General features: G+C 37.1%; 1 non-coding gene across 1 annotated transcript; it reads left to right on the top strand.

Moving 5' to 3' along the window:
• Positions 1 to 6,941: 6,941 nt before the first annotated feature.
• LOC119520910 lies at positions 6,942 to 7,057 on the top strand. The gene has a single exon (XR_005214241.1). It is a non-coding gene; the product is annotated as a U5 spliceosomal RNA (small nuclear RNA).
• Positions 7,058 to 19,539: the final 12,482 nt, after the last annotated feature.

Raw genomic sequence — 19,539 nt, forward strand, 5'->3', positions numbered from 1 at the left:
ATCCCCTTCAAGTCCGTTACTCAACAACACTGGCAAATCTTTTGGTTTGGTAATGGCTAAAATGTCTGTGTGGGCTTCTGTATCTTTCCTGGTATTCATAGCATTTAAAACTTGACCAGATTTATAAGCATTTTAGGCCTATGAATTACTATTAATATACTATTTATTATATTATTAACAACATTAATATAAGTATCATTACAATTATTATTACTTTCATGATTGCTGCTGAGTACTTGAGAGCCACCACCATGAACTTCCCATTTTAAAATAGCTTCTTGCCCTGGCTCTTCTGGTTAGCTGGGGCAACTGGGGCAATAGAGTATGCCAGTGCAATGGGCTTGGGAGGTGGCTGGGCTGTGGCAGGATGCCCAGTGCCCCACCCACCACCTGGGTCCCCACTATGCCATGTGCGGTCACCAGGGCTGGTGGCCAGCCCAGCTGGTAGGTGCTGGACCCCCATGCCCACTCTCACTGTGTTGTGACCCTCACCAGGATCTTGCTCCTGCACTTTATTTTTAATTACACACCTCTTCCAGGGAATTCCATCTTTTTGTCCATACAGATCCAGTGTCTCTGATTTCCTGCTGTATCTCTAGGATTCAACAATTTCCTGGTACAAAGAAACCAGTCAAAAGTACTCACTGAATGAATAAATGAAAGGTATTTTCAACATTTTATGAGATTTACATTTTTAATTATCTGAAAAATCCAATCAAAGTGAACAGAGTGTGTTCCACAGAATGAAGCCTTGGATAGATTTAATATCTGTGTAATTAGGGTGTGTCAAATCTAATGTGGCACTGATTAGGTTTATTAGTTGTTTTCCCCTATAAAAAAGGAAGACACAATAAATTCAAAAACACAAGTAGATTGGAAGTGAGTGAACGGAAAATTTTATACCATGCAAGAAGTAAAAAAGGAGAGCTGGAATAGCTGCAGTAATATCAGACAAAATATACTTTAAGTGAAAAAGAATTATGAGGGTCAAAGACAGTTATAAAGAGATAAATTGGTCAATTCAATGAGAAGATGGAATAATTATCAATATATATGCACCTAGTAGCAGAGTCCAAAAATATATCAAGCAAATACTAATAGATTTGAAAGGAGAAACTGACAGTTCTACATTAGTAGTAGGAGGCTTTAATACACCACTGCCAATAATGTATTGAATACTAGTCAGTAAACCAATAACAAAATACAAAATTTGAAGGATACTCTTAACTAGTTGGTACTAACAGACATACATAGAACACTTAGCCCAACAAAACAGCAACAAGAGAATATAAAGTCTTCTTGAGTGTGCACGGATCATTCACCTGAATAGACCAAACATTAGGTCACAAACAAGTTTCAATATCTTCAAAAATATTGAAATCATACAATGCATATATTCTGACAATAGAATGAAGGTAGAAATCAATAATAGGAGAAATGGAACATTAACAAATATGGAAGTTAACATTCTCAAACAACAGGTTTAAAAGAAATTCACAAGAGAAATGAGGAAATATTTTGAGGCAAACTAAATCCATGGTGAGCAGAAGGATGACAATAACAAAGATTACAGAGGAAATAAATGAAATAGAAAACATAAAAAAATAAAAAAATAGAAATAATCAACAAAACAACAAAAATAAATTTGTTCTTTGTAAAGATCAATAAAATTGACAAAACTTTACCTAGACTGAAAAAGAAAAAAGGAGAAAGAATGCAAATAAGGAAAACCAAAAATTAAAAGAGGAACAATACTACCGACAATGCTGAAATAGAACAGACTATATGATGATAGTATGAACAAAGGTATATTAATAAATTAGACAACCTGGATGAAATGGACATATTCTTAGAAACACACAAATTACTGAGATTGATTTAAGAGGAAATAGAAGATCTCAGCTAACCAATTACTAGTGAAGAGATTGAGTCAGTAATCAAAAACCTGCCAACAGAAATGCTCAGGACCAAATGGATTCTCAGGGGAATTCTACTGAACATCCCAAGAAGACAACTCCAATTCTGCTCAAACTTTTCCAAAAATTTGAAGAGGAAAGAAATCTCCTTAATTTATTCTACAAGGTCATGATTACCTTCACAGCAAAGCCAGAAAAAGATATCAGAAGGAAAGAACATTCTATTACAGTATCTCATTAATATAGATGAAATAACCCTCACAAAAATACTAGGAAACCAAATCCCACAGCATATTTAAAGAATAATATTCCACGATCAAGTGGACTTAATCCCTGGTATGCAAGGTTGGTTCAAAATAAAAAAAAATCAATTAATGTAATCTACCGTATTAACACAATGAAGAGGAAAGAAATGACCATCTCGACTGGTGCAAAAAAGTCATTTGACAAAATTCAGCATTCTTTCTTTATAAAAATACTTATAATACTAGGAATAAAAGGAATCTTCCTTTTCATGATAAAGGGCATATAAGAAAAATCTGCAGCTAATATCCAACTTAATGAAAAGTTTGTTTCTAATATCAGGAACAAACAAATATGTCTACTGTCATTACCATTATTTGACATTGCAGTGGAAGTTTTTGCCTGAACAAAGCAAGGAAAAGAAATAAAAGACAACCAATTAAAAAAGAAATAAAATTTTCTCTATTTGCAGATGACATGATCCTATGTACAGAAAATCTGGCAAAATCCACAGCAAAACTCTAACAGCTAATAAATGAATTCAGGAAACTTGCAGGGTACAATATCTACACCCAAAAATCTGTAGTGTTTATATAAGCAAGCAATGAACAATCAGAAGAATAAAGCAATAAAAATTCCATTCACAGTAGTAACCAAAAGATTCAAATATCTAGGAATAAATCAAACCAAAAATGTAAAGGACTTGTACACAGACATCTACAAAACATGGTTAGAAGATATCAAAGAAGACCTAAATAAATGGAAAGACATTCCATGTTAGGCAACAAAAGACAAGCAACAACAACAAAAAAAAGAATAGAGAACAGGGACCACATCAAAATTAAAAACTTTCACAAATCAAAGGAATTTATCATGAAATTATAATGAAAATATACACAATGGGTGAAAACATTTGGAAACCACATATCTGATAAAATTTATAATGCAATTTATTGAGCTATATTCACACATCAAAAAATCAAACCAAAGTATACAATCAATGGCTCACAGTAATAAGGTTTTGATATCAAGAAAATATAAAGAATACTTTAAACAGAACAGCAAAAAGACAAACAACCCAATTAAAACACAGGCAAAAGACTTGAATAGACAGTGCTCCAGAGAAGCTATAGAAATGGCCATAAAGCACATGAAAAGATGCTCATTACCTTTTGTCATCAGGGAAATGCAAATCAAAACCACAATGAGATACCATTTTGCACCCTCTAGAATGACTGCTGTTTTAAAAAATGGAAAATAACTATTGCTGGAGTGGATATGGTAAAATATGAACATTTTAGTTGCTTCTGGCAATGTAAAATGGTGCAGCCACAGTAGAAGACAAGTACAGTATAGTACAACCTATATGACCCAGCAATCCCTCTACTAAGTATATTCCTACAAGAATGGAAAGCAGGGACTCAGATATTTGCACACCAATGTTCACAGTGGCATCATTCACAATAGCTAAAAGATAGAAACAACCCAGTGTCCATCAACCTCTGAATGGATAAATAAAATATGGTATGTATATTCAATGGAATATCATTCAACCATAAAAAGGAATGATGTCCTGGTACAAACAACAACGCATGAGGTTCTTGAAGACATGTTTAGTGAAATAAGCCAGAAAAAAAGGACAAATATAGTATGATCTCACAGTTTTTTTAATAATTAGAATGAACAAACTCAGAGAATCAGAACCTGTAGGCTACCAGCTAACAAGGAGCAGATAGTGAATGGGCAGTTAATGCTTAAAATGTATAGAATTTCTATTTGGAATGATGGACATGTTTTGGTAGTGGATGGTGGTAATGGTAGCACAACATTGTGAATGTAATTAACAACACTAAAATATACATCTGAATGATTTAAAGGGGAAATGTTAGATTGTATTTATGGAAATGTAATATTTTTTTAAAAATCCATAGAATTACAGTAGAGAAACAGTGAACATTAAGTTAAACCATGGACTATAGTTAACAGTACAATTATAAAAATGTGCTATCAACAATTGTAAACATCTTCCACACCAATACAGGACACCATTAATAGGGCATTATATGGTAACACTGTATTTTATGCATGATTGTTAGGTAAATCCACTTCTCTAATAAAAAGATTACTCAGTGCCTGATGCATAGTGTCTAGGCATGAACCATTAGCTATTACTGTTATCAGTATCATCACTCAATACTAAAATATCAAATAAAAAAGCATGTTTTTTCATAGTATATACTGACAAGTCATTTTAAAATTCTATATTCCCTTTTCCACTCCCACCATAAATCTGTGAGAATTCCATCTCCTCCAATACATCAAACTTTGTACTCAAGTTCTTTAAACTTTATTACATTCTGAGGTTTGAAATGGTATTCACAGTGCTTTGAACCTTCATTCCTAAGATAAGAAGTCAAGTCTCATTTCTTCTCAAGCTTTTACTGAGAAATTATGTATCCTTTTTGTGAAATACCTCTTCAAAACTTTTATCAATTTTGTTATTGCAATTGTCATAGGAGTAGGTGAGATATTGAACATGAACATGTTGTCAGATATATGCTTATAATAACCCATGATCCAATATTTTACTTGTGTTTTAGCTCTAATGATGTTCTTTAAGGAACATAAATTAAGACTTTAAATACACCTAATTTCACTTGTTTTCACTTTATATTTAGTGTCTTTAGAATCATAATAAAGAAATATTTGACTATGACAAATGAGGAAGGCACTCTCATATATATAATCTCTTAGTCAAGATTTATTCAATGCCTGGGAACTTTCAGACCAAACAAAATGGTACTACTGTAATTTCTAAAATATATAAATATTTCATTAAAAAACTTTTGAAATATTGATACTATCAGATTTTCAAAAGCAATGCTGTTTATAAAACACAAGGCAACAATAAAATATCAAAGAACTTTCATATACTTATGAGGACATAAATAGCAAACTAGTCAAACAAAATAAACATAAATCTATTTTTACACTTTGAATGTTTAACTCTGCTTCATAAAAGTACAGATAATTTAGACATCTTTTGTTCAAGTATTTTATTTCTAACATTAAGTTACAGTTTCTAATATTTTTATAAACAAATGAAAAATGCCAAATATACTGTTTGCCACAGAGTCATACACCGTGAAATAAAATACAACCAACTGAATTTATCCATGTTCCCCACTAATACAATCTTACTTTTAGATGTTTTTGTATATGTCTTTTTCTAATTCATTTATGCAGATTAGGGAAAACTGATTTATGAGTTGTTTTCATCTTTAAAATTTGTTTCTAAATACTGTCCTTCCTTTCCAGCAAATCCAGTATTAAGGTGAAAATTGATTCAATGTACTATTTCAGGGGCCCAAAGCAATCTGTAGCCTTAATTCCCCAAGTTTCAATTACAAATTTCTGCCTACAAAAAAAGAGACTCAAATATCAAAAAATCATATAATTAGCAAGAAGGAAATTGTATAAGATGATTCTTTAACTACAACTGTATTATTTATACTTCTCTCCCAAGCCATTGGCACTCTTTAGACTGGCATTGAACATACACAATTAGAGTTTAGATTTCTTCAGGCATGTAATTACAAGAAAGATAAATAATTTTCTTGTTGAATTGGCTCTTAAGTATATTCAGGGGAGGAGAATCCCATGAATTTTGTGTTATTTAAGAAACCAGTATGTATAAATGAAATGCTATTTGTTCAATTAAATCTTGGAACCTAAAGAAGATTTCTTCTAAAAACAAAATGCAGATATGCATGCCCATCACTGTTCATATAGTGAAAAGATGGAATGGTAAAGACAGATTCAATTTCTTCTGAATGGGGGAAAAAAAAAAACACCAAGAATTTGCCATAGTCATTTAAAAGAAAAAAAATCTACCAGTTTGAAGGTGTTATATACCCCAGAAGAAGCCGTGATATTTTAATCCACCCTTTTTATTAGATTGTTTCCATGGAGATGTGATCCAGACATTTATTAGAGTTCCATGGAGATGTGACTCCACCCATTCAAGGCAGGTCTTAATTATTTCACTGGAGTCCTAAACAAAGCTGAGAACCCACACAGACCAAGACACTTGGAGATGCAGACAGAAAGATGTTTGGAGATACTAAGCTAAGAAATGAAGCCTAGAGTTTGCACTGGAGAAGCTAAGAGAATTCCCAGATGCTTAGAGAGAGATGCCCAAGAAGAACCAAGCAGAGAACTGACAGAAGCTAAGACAGAAGCTCAGAGACATTTTGGAGAAAAACATTTTGACACCAGAATCCAGGAGCAAAGGACCAGCAGATGCTGGCCATGTGCCTTTCCACCTGAAAGAGGTGTTCCAGTTGCCATTGGCCCTTCTTCAGTGAAGGTATACTCTTCTAGTGTCTTAGTCTGGACATTTTTATGTCCTTAGAACTGTAAATCTGTAGCCTAATACTCATTATAGAAGCCAATCCATTTCTGGTGTATTGCATTCCAGCATTTTAGCAAACTGAAGCAAGGACCAATGAAGAAAAATGCTGACGAACAAGAGTATCTCCTCTTAAAAATGAGACACATATTATCCAATGCAAAAATGAGAACTACAGATTTGAAAAGCACTCACTTGTCTTTGTCTTAAAATACCAACAATAATAGTGGAAGGAGGAAGTCAAGACCATTTAGAACTGAGGCAAGTCTATGTAAAAAGAGAACACAGTACAATGATTTCACCTCTTGAAGGAAATTACTGAAATGAAATTTCACAAATCTTAATGTCTGTAATAAAATATGTTAATGTACATAATCTGGTTTCTCTTCAGATTGTATAAATCTTTTGCCTTTTACTAAATATTTCTGTGGAGAGAAACAATTCTGAGTTTATACCCAATTTTTTGAGGCCCTGTGTCAATAGGGCTAATAATAAAGTACAAAGGTAGATGGTTCTGAAAAAAATGTTAATGTAAAAAACTCAATGCACAATTATTAAAAATACAAAGTCTGGGCTTTTTCTCTTAGGTTTATGATAGATTACCAAACCTCTGTGTAATGCTTTTACTTCTACAAGCCTGTTCTGTTTAGCAGTACATTCTATACACAAGTACATACATACATACATACATACATACTGGCATTTTACCCGAAAAATCACATGTCTTATCTCAAACTAGTGATACGTCTTTCACCCACATTTATACATCTTATTTCCATTGAAATCACAGCCATCCATATTATGAAATCATCATGACTACATTTTACAAATCATAACTGCAGCTGAAGTCATTTCCCTGAACATTTTAGCCCAGTTCCTTATTGGACAGAATGCCTGATGTGCAAAAGGCTGTATCAATAAATACTTATAAGGAGAAACTAAATTAATTCTAAAAAAATCGAAAATCTGAAGAAATATTTAAGATAGAATAAAACTTGAAGGAACAACTTACATAGATTTATACAGTTTAGATCAATACAAATTGGTTTTTTAGGCTGATTTAGTAATGTTATATTTGGAGGACATTAGACAATCAAGCTTTTACAAACCCTTTATTAAATCTACTTCAAAATTGGGTGCTTTGAAGAGAGAACTATCCTGGAGATAACTGATTTAAAGATACACCTGTAATAATAATCCAAAATTTAAAACTTCGTATACATCAGAATTCCATAAGAAACAAAAAACAAAAAGAAAGCAATGGGCATGAGCAATGCCACCCAGGGGTGTTTAAACCCAAGAAAATAGAAAAATCCATCTACAAAAAATGTACACACATTGTTCTTAGCAGCATTACTTATAATAGCTGAAAAGTGGAAGTAACAAAATACCCTTCAACTAATGAATGGATAAATAAAATGTGGTGTATCCATATAATGGAATATTTTCCTGGTATAAGAAGGAATGAAGTTCCAGTACATGTTACAACATAGATGAACCATGAAAACATGATGCTAAGTGAAAGAAACCAGACACAAAAGACCACATGTTATATGATTCCCCTCATAAGAAATGTCCAGAAAAGATAAATTCATAGACATATAAAGTAAATAAGCAGTTGTCAGGGGCTGAGAAGGTGAGGGGTATGGGTTTGTTTTGGGAAAGTGATGAAAAAATATTGTAAATTAAGAGGGGTGATAGTTGTACAACATTGTGAATATAAAAAACTACTGAATTTTACAGTTGAAAAGGTTGAATTTTGTGGTATATGAATATTTCAATAAATCAGTCGATATTACATGATGCTATTTAATATATATGTATATTTATATATATCCAACTACTCATTCATCCATTTGTCTGCTCTTCAATCTGTATATTCCAGAAATGCCTGGAATAATGTTAACAATATTAAAATGTTTATTTCTGGGTGGTGGGATTTATGGCAATTTACTTTGTTATTTTTACTTTTCAGCATTTTCTGAATTTATTATGAGCATGTGTCTATGTGAAAAAATCAAGAATAACATTTTTTACAAAATAGGTAAGAGATTTAAATAACTCTTCACTATAGAAGTTACATGGATGGGCAAAAAGCCCATGAGAAGATGCTCAGCATCATTAGTCATCTCAGAAAGGCCAACTACAACCTCAAAGAGATGGCACTGCACATTAAAATGGCTTAAAAAGCTGACAACTCTAAGTGATTCTGAGGATGTGAAGCAGCTGGGATGTTTGTGCATTGCAGGCAGAAATGTAAAATGGGAAAGAGCATTGAAAAAAGTTTGAGAGATTGTCATAAACTTAAACATGCCCTTATGATACAGCACAGCAATCCCACTACCATGTATTTATGTGAGAAAAGTGAAATTCATTCCCATCAAACCTGTACGTATGTGCTTATAGCAGATTTATTCATAATGGCCCAAAACTGGAGATAAGCCAAATTCTAACAATTGGTAAACAAATAAACTGCGGTGCATCCATGCATTTGGCACAAATCAGTAATAAAAATAAACAGACTATGACACACTCAACAATGAGGCTCAAATGCACTCCACTAGGTGAGAGAAGCCAGACAAAAAATAATACATACTATGATTCTGTTTATATGGCATTCTGGAATGGCATCAGCCTTTTCCTAGCATTTATTACAAGAAACTTCCAATAGTGTCTGATTGCCCAAAAATTAAATTCAAATTCCTCAGGCTGGAATGCAGTGTCCTCTATGACCCCCAATTTACTTTGCAACTTTATCCATACTTATCTCCAATTCTCTGTCCATTCAAAGCAGCCTGCTCCTTTTTCTTTGAAACATACTCAGTGTTTGCTTAAATCCAGGTAAAAAATGTTCTTCCAACCATCTCCACATATCCACATCCTGTCCATCCTTTAAAAGATAAGAAGGAGGCAGGGCAAGATGGCAGAGTGGTGAGGTGTATGTTTTAGTTACTCCTCCAGGGAAGTAGGTAGAAAGCCAGGAACTACATGGACTGGAAACCACAGAGCAATTTGACTTTGGCCATAATTCATATAACACCCATGAACATGTGGAACTACTGAGATCAGTGAAATCTGTAAGTTTTGTGGCCAGGGGACCCACTCCCCTCCATGCCAGGCTCAGTCCCATGGGAGGATGGGCCATCAGCACTGGGAACAAGAAGGGAGAACTGCAGTTGTGGCTCTTATCAGAAACTCATTCTGCTGATCCAAACTCCAATCATATATAAACTGAGACCAGACACCAGAGAATCTGGGAGCAGACAGCCCAGTGGAGAGGAGATAGGGATAGCAAAAACAGCAAGAAAAACCCTAAAAATAAAAGCAGAGGCTTTTTGGAGTTCTGGTGAACATAGAAAGGGGAAGGGCGGAGTTCAGGTCCTGAGGCTCATATGCAAATCCAGAAGAAAAATTGATCTCTCTGCCCCCTGGACCTTTCCTTAATGGCCTTAATTGCTTTGTCTCTTAGCATTTCAATAACCCATTAGATCTGTGAGGAGGACCCTTTGTATCCTTTTTTTCCTTTTTTCTTTTTCTAAAACAATTACTCTAAGAAGCCCAATACAGAAAGCCTCAAAGACTTGCAATTTGGGCAGGTCAAGACAACAGCAGAACTAAGAGAGCTCTGAGAAAAAAGGCAATAATCCAGTGGCTGAGAAAATTCACTAACCACCACAACTTCCCAACAAAAGGGGGGCATCCTCTCACAGCCATCATCCTGGTGGAAAGGGAGCACTCCTGCTTGTTGCCAGCTCCAAAACCCAGAGCTGCCCCAGACAACCCAGTGTGACAGAAGTGCTTCCAATAACATGCACACACCACAAAATTAGGCATGGACATTAACCTTCCCTGCACCCTCAGCTGGTTGTCCCAGAGTTGGGAAGGCAGAGCAGTGTGAATTAACACACCCCATTCACCTGTCCTATCAGCAGACTGGGAACCTCCCTACACATCCCTGTGATCCAGAACCACCCTGGAGGGATGGCACTCACCTGTGACATAGCAAGTCACCCCTAAACAGAGGACCTGGGGGTGCACAGCCTGGAAGAGGGACCCACATGCAAGTCTCAGGGGCCCTACACCAATACCAAGGACTTGTGGGTCAGTGGAAGAGACAAACTGTGGCAGGACTGAACTGAAGGATTAGACTATTGCAGCAACTTTAAAACTTCAGGAACACCAGGAAGATTTGATTGTTAGAGCCGCCCCCTCCCTGACCACCCAGATACACACCCTATATACAGGGTTGGCAATACCAACTACACACGCAAGCTTGGTACACCAATTGGACCCAACAAGACTCACTCCCCAACTCACCACAAAGACAAAGCAGGGGAGAACTGGCTTGAGGGGAACAGGTGGCTGATGGATGCCACCTGATGGTTAGTTAGAGACAGTGTACTTGACAAAGCTGTAGATATGACAAATTAGAGATAAGGATCTCAATCAGTCTACAAATCCTAAAAGAACTGTATCAAGTTAAGCAAATGCCAAGAGGCCAAAAACAAGAGAAAATTTTAAAGCATATGAAAAAACCAGATGATATGGATAACCCAAGCCCAAACACCCAAATCAAAAGATCAGAGGAGACACAGTACCTAGAGCAACTAATCAAACTAAAGAACAATGAGACCATGGCACAGGACATAAAGGACATCAAGAAGACCCTATAAGAGCATAAAGATGACATTGCAAGAGTAACTAAAAACATAGATGATCTTATGGAAATTAAAGAAACTGTTGACCAAATTAAAAAGATCCTGGATATTCATAGTACAAGACTAGAGGAAGTTGAACAATGAATCAGTGACCTGGAAGACAACAGAATGTAAAATGAAAGAACAAAAGAAAGAATGGGGAAAAATTGAAAAAAATTGAAATGGACATCAGGGATATGATAGATAATATAAAATGTCCAAATATAAGACTCATTGGTGTTCCAGAAGGGGAAGAGAAGGGCAAAGGTCTAGGAAGAGTATTCAAATAAATTGCTGGGGAAAACTTTCCAAATCTTCTAAATACTATAAATACACAAATCATAAATATCCAGCAAACTCCAAATAGAATACATCCAAATAAACCCACTCCAAGACATATCCTGATCAGACTGTCAAATACTGAAGAGGAGCAAGTTCTGAAAGCAGCAAGAGAAAAGCAATTAACCACATACAAAGGAAACAACATAAGACTAAGTTGTGACTACTCAGTGGCCACCATAGAGGTGAGAAGGCAGTGGCATGAAATATTTAAAATTCTGAGTGAGAAAAATTTCCAACCAAGAACACTTTATCCAGCAAAACTCTCCTTCAAATTTGAGGGAGAGCTTAAATGTTTTCACACACAAACAAATGCTGAGAGAATTTGCTAACAAGAGACCTGCCCTACTGGAGATACTAAAGGGAGCCCTACTAACAGAGAAACAAAGAAAGGAGAGAGAGACATGGAGAAAGGTTCAGTACTAAAGAGATTCAGTATGGGTACATTAAAGGACATTAATAGAGAGAGGGAAAAAATATATATGACAAATATAAAACAAAGGATAAGATGGCTGATTAAAAAAATGCCTTCACCATTATAATGTTGAATATAAATGGATTAAATTCCCCAATTAAAAGATATAGATTCACAGAGTGGATAAAAAAATGAACCATCAATATGTTGCATACAAGAGACTCAGACACAGGGACAGAAAGGAATTGAAAGTGAAAGGATGGAAAAAATATTTCATGCGAGCTACAGCCAAAAGAAAGGAGGTGTAGCAATGTTAAACTCAGATAAAATAGACTTTAAATGCAAGGATGTTAGGAGAGACAAAGAAGGCCACTACATACTAATAAAAGGGGCAATTCAACAAGAAGAAATAACAATCATAAATGTTTATGCACCCAATCAAGGTGCCACAAAATACATGAGAGAAACACTGGCAAAACTAAAGGAAGCAATTGATGTTTCCACAATAATTGTGGGAGACTTCAACACATCACTATCTCCTATAGATAGATCAACCAGACAGAAGACCAATAAGGAAATTGAAAACCTAAACAATCTGATAAATGGTTTGGATTTGACAGACATATATAGAACATTACATCCCAAATCACCAGGATACACATTCTTCCCTAGTCCTCATGGAACTTTCTCCAGAATACATCATATGCTGGGACATAAAACAAGTCTCAATAAATTTAAAAAGATTTATTTATTCAAAGTACATTCTCTTACCACAATGGAATACAATTAGAAGTCAATTACCGTCAAAGACTTAGAAAATTCACAAATACCTGGAGGTTAAACAACACACTCCTAAATGATCTGTGGGTTAAAGAAGAAATAGCAGGATAAATTGTTAAATATACAGAGATGAATGAAAATGAGAATACAAAACACCACAACCTATGGGATGCAGCAAAAATGGTACTGAGGTGGAAATTTATAGCATTAAATGTATATATTAGAAAGGAAAAAAGAGCAAAAATCAAAGAACTAATGGATCAACTGAAGAAGCTAGAAAATGAACAGCAAACCAATCCTAAACCAAGTAGAAGAAAAGAAATAACAAGGATTAAAGCAGAAATAAATAACATAGAGAACAAAAAAAAAAAATAGAGAGGATATGTAATGCCAAAAGTTGGTTCTTTGAGAAGATCAACAAGATCTGACAAGCCCCTAGCTAGACTGACAAAACCAGAAAGAGAGAAGACCCATATAAACAACGTAATGAATGAGAAAGGTGACATTATTGCAGATCCTGAAGAAATTAAAAAAATTATAAGAGGATACTATGAACAACTGTATGGCAACAAACTGGATAATGGAGAGGAAATGGACAATTTCCTGGAAACATGTGAACAATCTAGACTGACCAGAGAAGAAATGGAAGACCTCAGCCAACCAATCACAAGCAAAGAGATCCAATCGGTCATCAAAAATTTCCCACAAATAAATGTCCAGGGCCAGATGGCTTCAGAGGGGAATTCTTTCAAACTTTCCAAAAAAGAACTGACACCAATCTTACTGAAACTCTTTCAAAACATTGAAGAAAATGGAACACTACCTAACTCATTTTATGAAGCTAACATCAATCGAATACCAAAATCAGACAAAGATGCTACAAAAAAGGAAAACTACCGGCCAATCTCCCAAATGAATATGCATGCAAAAATCCTCAACAAAATACTTGCAAATTGAATCCAAAGACACATTAAAAAAAAATCATACACAATGACCAAGTGGGGTTCATTCCAGGCATGCAAGGATGTTTCCATGTAAGAAAATCAATGTATTACAGCACATTTACAAATCAAAGGGAAAAATAAAATGATCAGCTCAATAGATGCTGAAAAAGCATTCAACAAAATCCAACATTCCTGTTTGATAAAAAACCCTTCAAAAGGTAGGAATTGAAGGAAACTTCCTCAATATGATAAAGAGCATAGATGAAAACTCACAGCCAGCATAGTACTCAATGGTGAGGGACTGAAAGCCTTCCCTCTAAGATCAGGAAGAAGACAAGGATGCCCAATATCACCACTGTTATTCAACATTGTGCTGGAAGTGCTAGCCAGGGAAATCTGGAAAGACAAAGAAATAAAAGGCATCCAGATTGGAAAGGAAGAAGTGAAACTATCATTGTTTGCAGATGATATAATCTTATGTCTGGAAAACCCCAAGAAATCAACAATACAGCTACTAGAGCTAATAAACAAATTTAGCAAGGTAGTGGAATACAAGGTGTGCCAGTTTGAGTGTATTGTGTCCCCCAAATGCCATTATCTTTGTAGTCTTGTGTGGGGCAGAAGTTTTGGTGTTGGTTAGATTTGCTTGGAGTGTGCCCCACCCAGCTGTGGGAGATAATTTTGATGAGATGTTCCCATGGAGGCGAGGCCCCACCCATTCGGGGTGGGCCTTGATCGGTGGAGCTATATAAATGAGCTAACTTGGGGGGAGAAAAGAGAGTGCAGCTGGGAGTGATGTTTTGAAGAGAAGCAAGCTTGCTAGAAAGGAACGTCCTGGGAGAAAGCCGTTTTGAGGCCGGAGCTTTGGAGCAGACGCCAGCTGCCTTCCTAGCTAGCAGAGGTTTTCCGGACACCACTGGCCGTCCTCCGGTGAAGGTACCCGATTGCTGAGGTGTCACCTTGGATGCTTTGTGGCCTTAAGACTGTAATTGTTTAGTGAAATAAACCCCCGTTTTATAAAAGCCTATCCATCTCTGGTGTTTTGCATTCTCCAGCATTAGCAAACTAAGACAGATTTTGGTACTGAGAGTGGGGTGCTTTTGCTGCTGTGTTTGCAAATACCAAACATGTTGGAACGGCTTTTCAAATGGATAAGGGGAAGACTCTGGAAGAATTGTGAGGATCTTGATAGAAAAGGCCAAAACTGCTTTAAAGAGACTGTTTGTGGAAATATGGACTCTAAAGATACTTCTGATGAGGACTTGAGCAGAAATGATGAATGTGTTGTTGCAAACTGGAAGAAAGGTGATCCTTGTTTTAAAGTGGCACAAAATTTGGCAAAATTGAGTCCTGGTCTCAGATGGAAGGAAGAATCTGGAAGCAACGACCTGGAATACTTAGCTGAGGAGATCTCCAGACTACGTGTGGAGGACATATCCTGGCTTCTCCTTGCAGCTTATAGTAAAATGCGAGCAGAGAGAGATAAACTTAGAACTGAACTCTTGGGTTCAAAGAAACCAGAAGTCGATGGCTTGGAAAATTACAGGCTTCCAGGGGGTGGAATCCCAGAAGCTACAGCCCAACGTGAGGATGTAACCAAACATGGAATCCAGCTGCCATTTCAGTACAAGCCAAGATTGGAGATGGAATTATCCAGAAAGGATTTGTGGAAACTCCTGTTGTCTGATGGCTTTGACCCCTGCATGCTTCATGCAAAGCCAACAGAATTTTTGCGAGATCTTTATCGACAGAGCCATTGCCGGTCTGGACTGGAGGAGACAGACAAGGAAAAAATTAAAGGAAAAATCTCTTCAAAAACAGAGCCATGGAGGTTGAGGTCTGGAGTCAGGAGGTCTCGGGCTGGGAGAGCGGAGCAGCCCACATGCATGGAAAGGGTGAGTTTGCCCCGGAGGTCGAGGGTGGGCATTCCACCTCGATGCTCTGGAAGAGTTTTGCCACCCGAGGTCCCAAAGAGGGTGGAGCACATTCCCAGGGAATTGGGGAGAGCCTGGCTGCCACCACACTGTTCTGAAGGAAGGAAAAATCTCTTCAAAAACAGAGCCATGGAGGTTGAGGTCTGGAGTCAGGAGGTCTCGGGCTGGGAGAGCGGAGCAGCCCACATGCATGGAAAGGGTGAGTTTGCCCTGGAGGTCGAGGGCGGGCCTTCCGCCTCATTGCTCAGGAAATGTCCTGCCACCCCAAGCCCCAAAGAGGGTGGAGCACATTCCCAGGGAATTGGGGAGAGCCTGGCTGCCACCATGCTGTTCTGAAGGGGTTGAGCATGTGCCCCGGAGATGGAAGGGAATCCGGGAGCTGCCCCGAGGTTTGAGGAGGGTGGAGCCGAGAAGGTGGTCTCCCCAATGTGTGGAAATGTTGGAGCACTCACCCAAGCATTTGGAGAGGAAACAGCTGCCAAAAAGGCCCTTGGGAAGGGTTAGGCTCCCGCTCTCTCAAGCCCCAAGGATGCAACATTGTTCTGTAAATGACTCTCAGACTCTGAAATCTAATGGACTTTGTCCTGTAGGTTTTAGGAACTGTTTTGGTCCTGTTAACCCTGTTTTCCTTACTGTTTCTCCTTATGGCAATGGAAATGTTTATCCTATGAATGTCTCTCCTTTGTATATTGGAAGCACATAACTTGTTCTAGGTTCACAGATCCACAGCTAAAGGAAAATTATGCCTTAGGACTGACCTAAGTCAATTATGCCTAAATTGATTTTGATGGGATTTTGTACTTAACTTTTGTTACTGAAATGGTTTAAGTTTTTGTGATATTGTGATGAAATGAATGTATTTTGTATTTGGAAAGATAATGTCATTTTGGGGTCCAGGGGGTGGAATGTGCCTGTTTGAATGTATTGTGTCTCCCAAATGCCATTATCTTTGTGGTCTTGTGGGACAGACGTTTTGGTGCTGGTTAGATTTGCTTGGAATGTGCCCCACCCAGCTGTGGGTGGTGACTTCGGTGGGATACTCCTATGGAGGTGTGACCCCACCCATTCAGGGTGGGCCTTGATCAGTGGAGCCATATAAATGTGCTGGCTCAAAGAGACTGAAGGGAGTGCAGCTGTGAGTGACATTTTGAAGAAGAGCAAGCTTGCTAGAGAGGAATGTCCTGGGAGAAAGCCATTTTAAAACCAGAACTTTGGAGCAGACGCCAGCCACGTGCCTTCCCCGCTAACAGAGGTTTTCCGGACGCCATCGGCCATCCTCTAGTGAAGGTACTCAATTACTCATGTGTTACCTTGGACACTTTATGGCCTTAAGACTGTAACTGTATAGCCAAATAAACCCCCTTTTTTATAAAAGCCTATCCATCTCTGGTGTTTTGCATTCTGCAGCATTAGCAAACTAGAACACAAGGTTAATGCACATAAGTCAGTAATGTTTCTATATGCTAGAAATGAACAAACTGAAGAGACACTCAAGAAAAAGATACCATTTTCAATAGCAACTAAAAAAATCAAGTAACTAGGAATAAACTTAACCAAAGATATAAAAGAACTATACAAAGAAAACTACATAACTCTACTAAAAGAAATAGAAGGGGACCTTAAAAGATGGAAAAATATTCCATGTTCATGGATAGGAAGGCTAAATGTCAATAAGATGTCAATTCTACCAAAACTCATCTACAGATTCAGTGCAATCCCAATCAAAATTCCAACAACCTACTTTGCAGACTTGGAAAAGCTAGTTATCAAATTTATTTGGAAAGGGAATATGCCTTGAATTGCTAAAGACACTCTAAAACAGAAAAACAAAGTTGAAGGACTTACACTCCCTGACTTTGAAGCTTATTATAAAGCCACAGTTGTCAAAACAGCATGGTACTGGCACAAAGATAGACTTATTGATCAATGGAATCAAATTTAGAATTTGGAGATAGACCCCCAGATCTATGGCTGACTGATATTTGATAAGGCCCCCAAAGTGACTGAACTGGATCACACTGGTGTTTTCAACAAATGGGGCTGGGAGAGTTGGATATCCATATCCAAAAGAATGAAAGAGAACCCATACTTCACACCCTACCATAAAAATTAACTCAAAATGGATGAAAGATCTCAATATAAAAGAAAGTACCATAAAACTCCTAGAAGATAATGTAGGAAAACATCTTCAGGACCTTGTATTAGGTGGCCACTTCCTAGACTTTACACCCAAAGCACAAGCAACAAAAGAAAAAATAGATAAATGGGAACTCCTCAAGCTTAGAAGTTTCTGCACCTCAAAGGAATTTCTCAAAAAGGTAAAGAGGCAGCCAACTCAATGGGAAAAAATTTTGGAAACCATGTATCTGATAAAAGACTGATATCTTGCATATATAAAGAAATCCTACAACTCAATGACAATAGTACAGACAGCCCAATTATAAAATGGACAAAAGATATGAAAAGACAGTTCTCTGAAGAGAAAATACAAATGGCCAAGAAACACATGAAAAAATGTTCAGCTTCTCTAGCTATAAGAGAGATGCAAATTAAGACCACAATGAGATACCATCTCACACCAATTAGAATGGCTGCCATTAAACAAACACGAAACTACAAATGCTGGAGGGGATGCAGAGAAATGGGAACTCTTTTCATTGTTGGTGGGACTGTATAATTGTTCAGCCACTCTGGAAGTCAATCTGGTGGTTCCTTAGAAAACTAGATATAGAGTTACCATTCGATCCAGCGATTGCACTTCTCGGTATATACCCGGAAGATCAGAAAGCAGTGACACGAACAGGTATCTGCATGCCATTGTTCATAGCAGCATTATTCACAATTGCCAAGAGATGAAAACAACCCAAATGTCCTTCAACAGATGAGTGAATAAATAAAATGTGGTATATACACACAATGGAATACTATGCGGCAGTAAGAAGGAACGATGCCATGAAACATGACAACATGGATGAACCTTGAAGACATAATGTTGAGCGAAAAAAGCCAGGCACAGAAAGAGAAATATTATATGATACCACTAACTTCAAAAAATGTAAAACAAATGGTTTATAATGTAGAAAGCAGGGGAACTAGCAACAGAGAGCAATTAAGGAAGGGGGAATGATAATCCAATAAGAACAGATAAGCTATTGTGGGTAAATTTAATGTTCTGTGAATGCCCAGGAATGACTATGATCTGTTAATTTTTGAAGGGTATAGTAGGAACAAGTTCACAGAAATGCTGCTATATTAGGTTGCTTTCTTGGGGTAGAGTAGGAACATATTGGAAGCAAAGTAGTTTTCTTAGGTTAGTTGTCTTTTTCTTAGTCCCTTGTTATGGTCTCTGAAATGTTCTTTTATTCTTTGTTTTTAATTTTTTTTTTATTTTTTAATTTTATATACAGTTGATTAAAAAAAAGTTTAAAAAATAAAACAAGGAAAAAATATTCAGAGCCCCCTTGAGGAGTTGGTGAATGCAGGGGTATTGGGCTGCCCCACATCGATGGTTGCTAATGTGCTCACAGAAATAGGGAACTGGTGGTTTGATGGGTTGAGTCCTCTACCACAGGACTTGCCCTTGGGAAGATTGTTGCTGCAAAGGAGAGGCTAGGTCTCCCTATAATTGTGCCTAAGAGCCTCCTCCTGTATGCCTCTTTGTTGCTCAGATGTGGCCTTCTCTCTCTAGCTAAGCCAACTTGAAAGGTGAAATCACGGCCCTCCCCTCTACATGGGATCAGACACCCAAGGAAGTTAATCTCCCTGACAATGTGATATATGACTCCTGGGGAGGAATGTAGACCCAGCATCATGGTATGGAGAACATCTTCTTGACCAACAGGGTGAAATGAAAGGAAATG

This window comes from Choloepus didactylus, chromosome 26, assembly GCF_015220235.1.
Source record: "Choloepus didactylus isolate mChoDid1 chromosome 26, mChoDid1.pri, whole genome shotgun sequence".
In the NCBI taxonomy this organism is placed as follows: domain Eukaryota; kingdom Metazoa; phylum Chordata; class Mammalia; order Pilosa; family Megalonychidae; genus Choloepus; species Choloepus didactylus.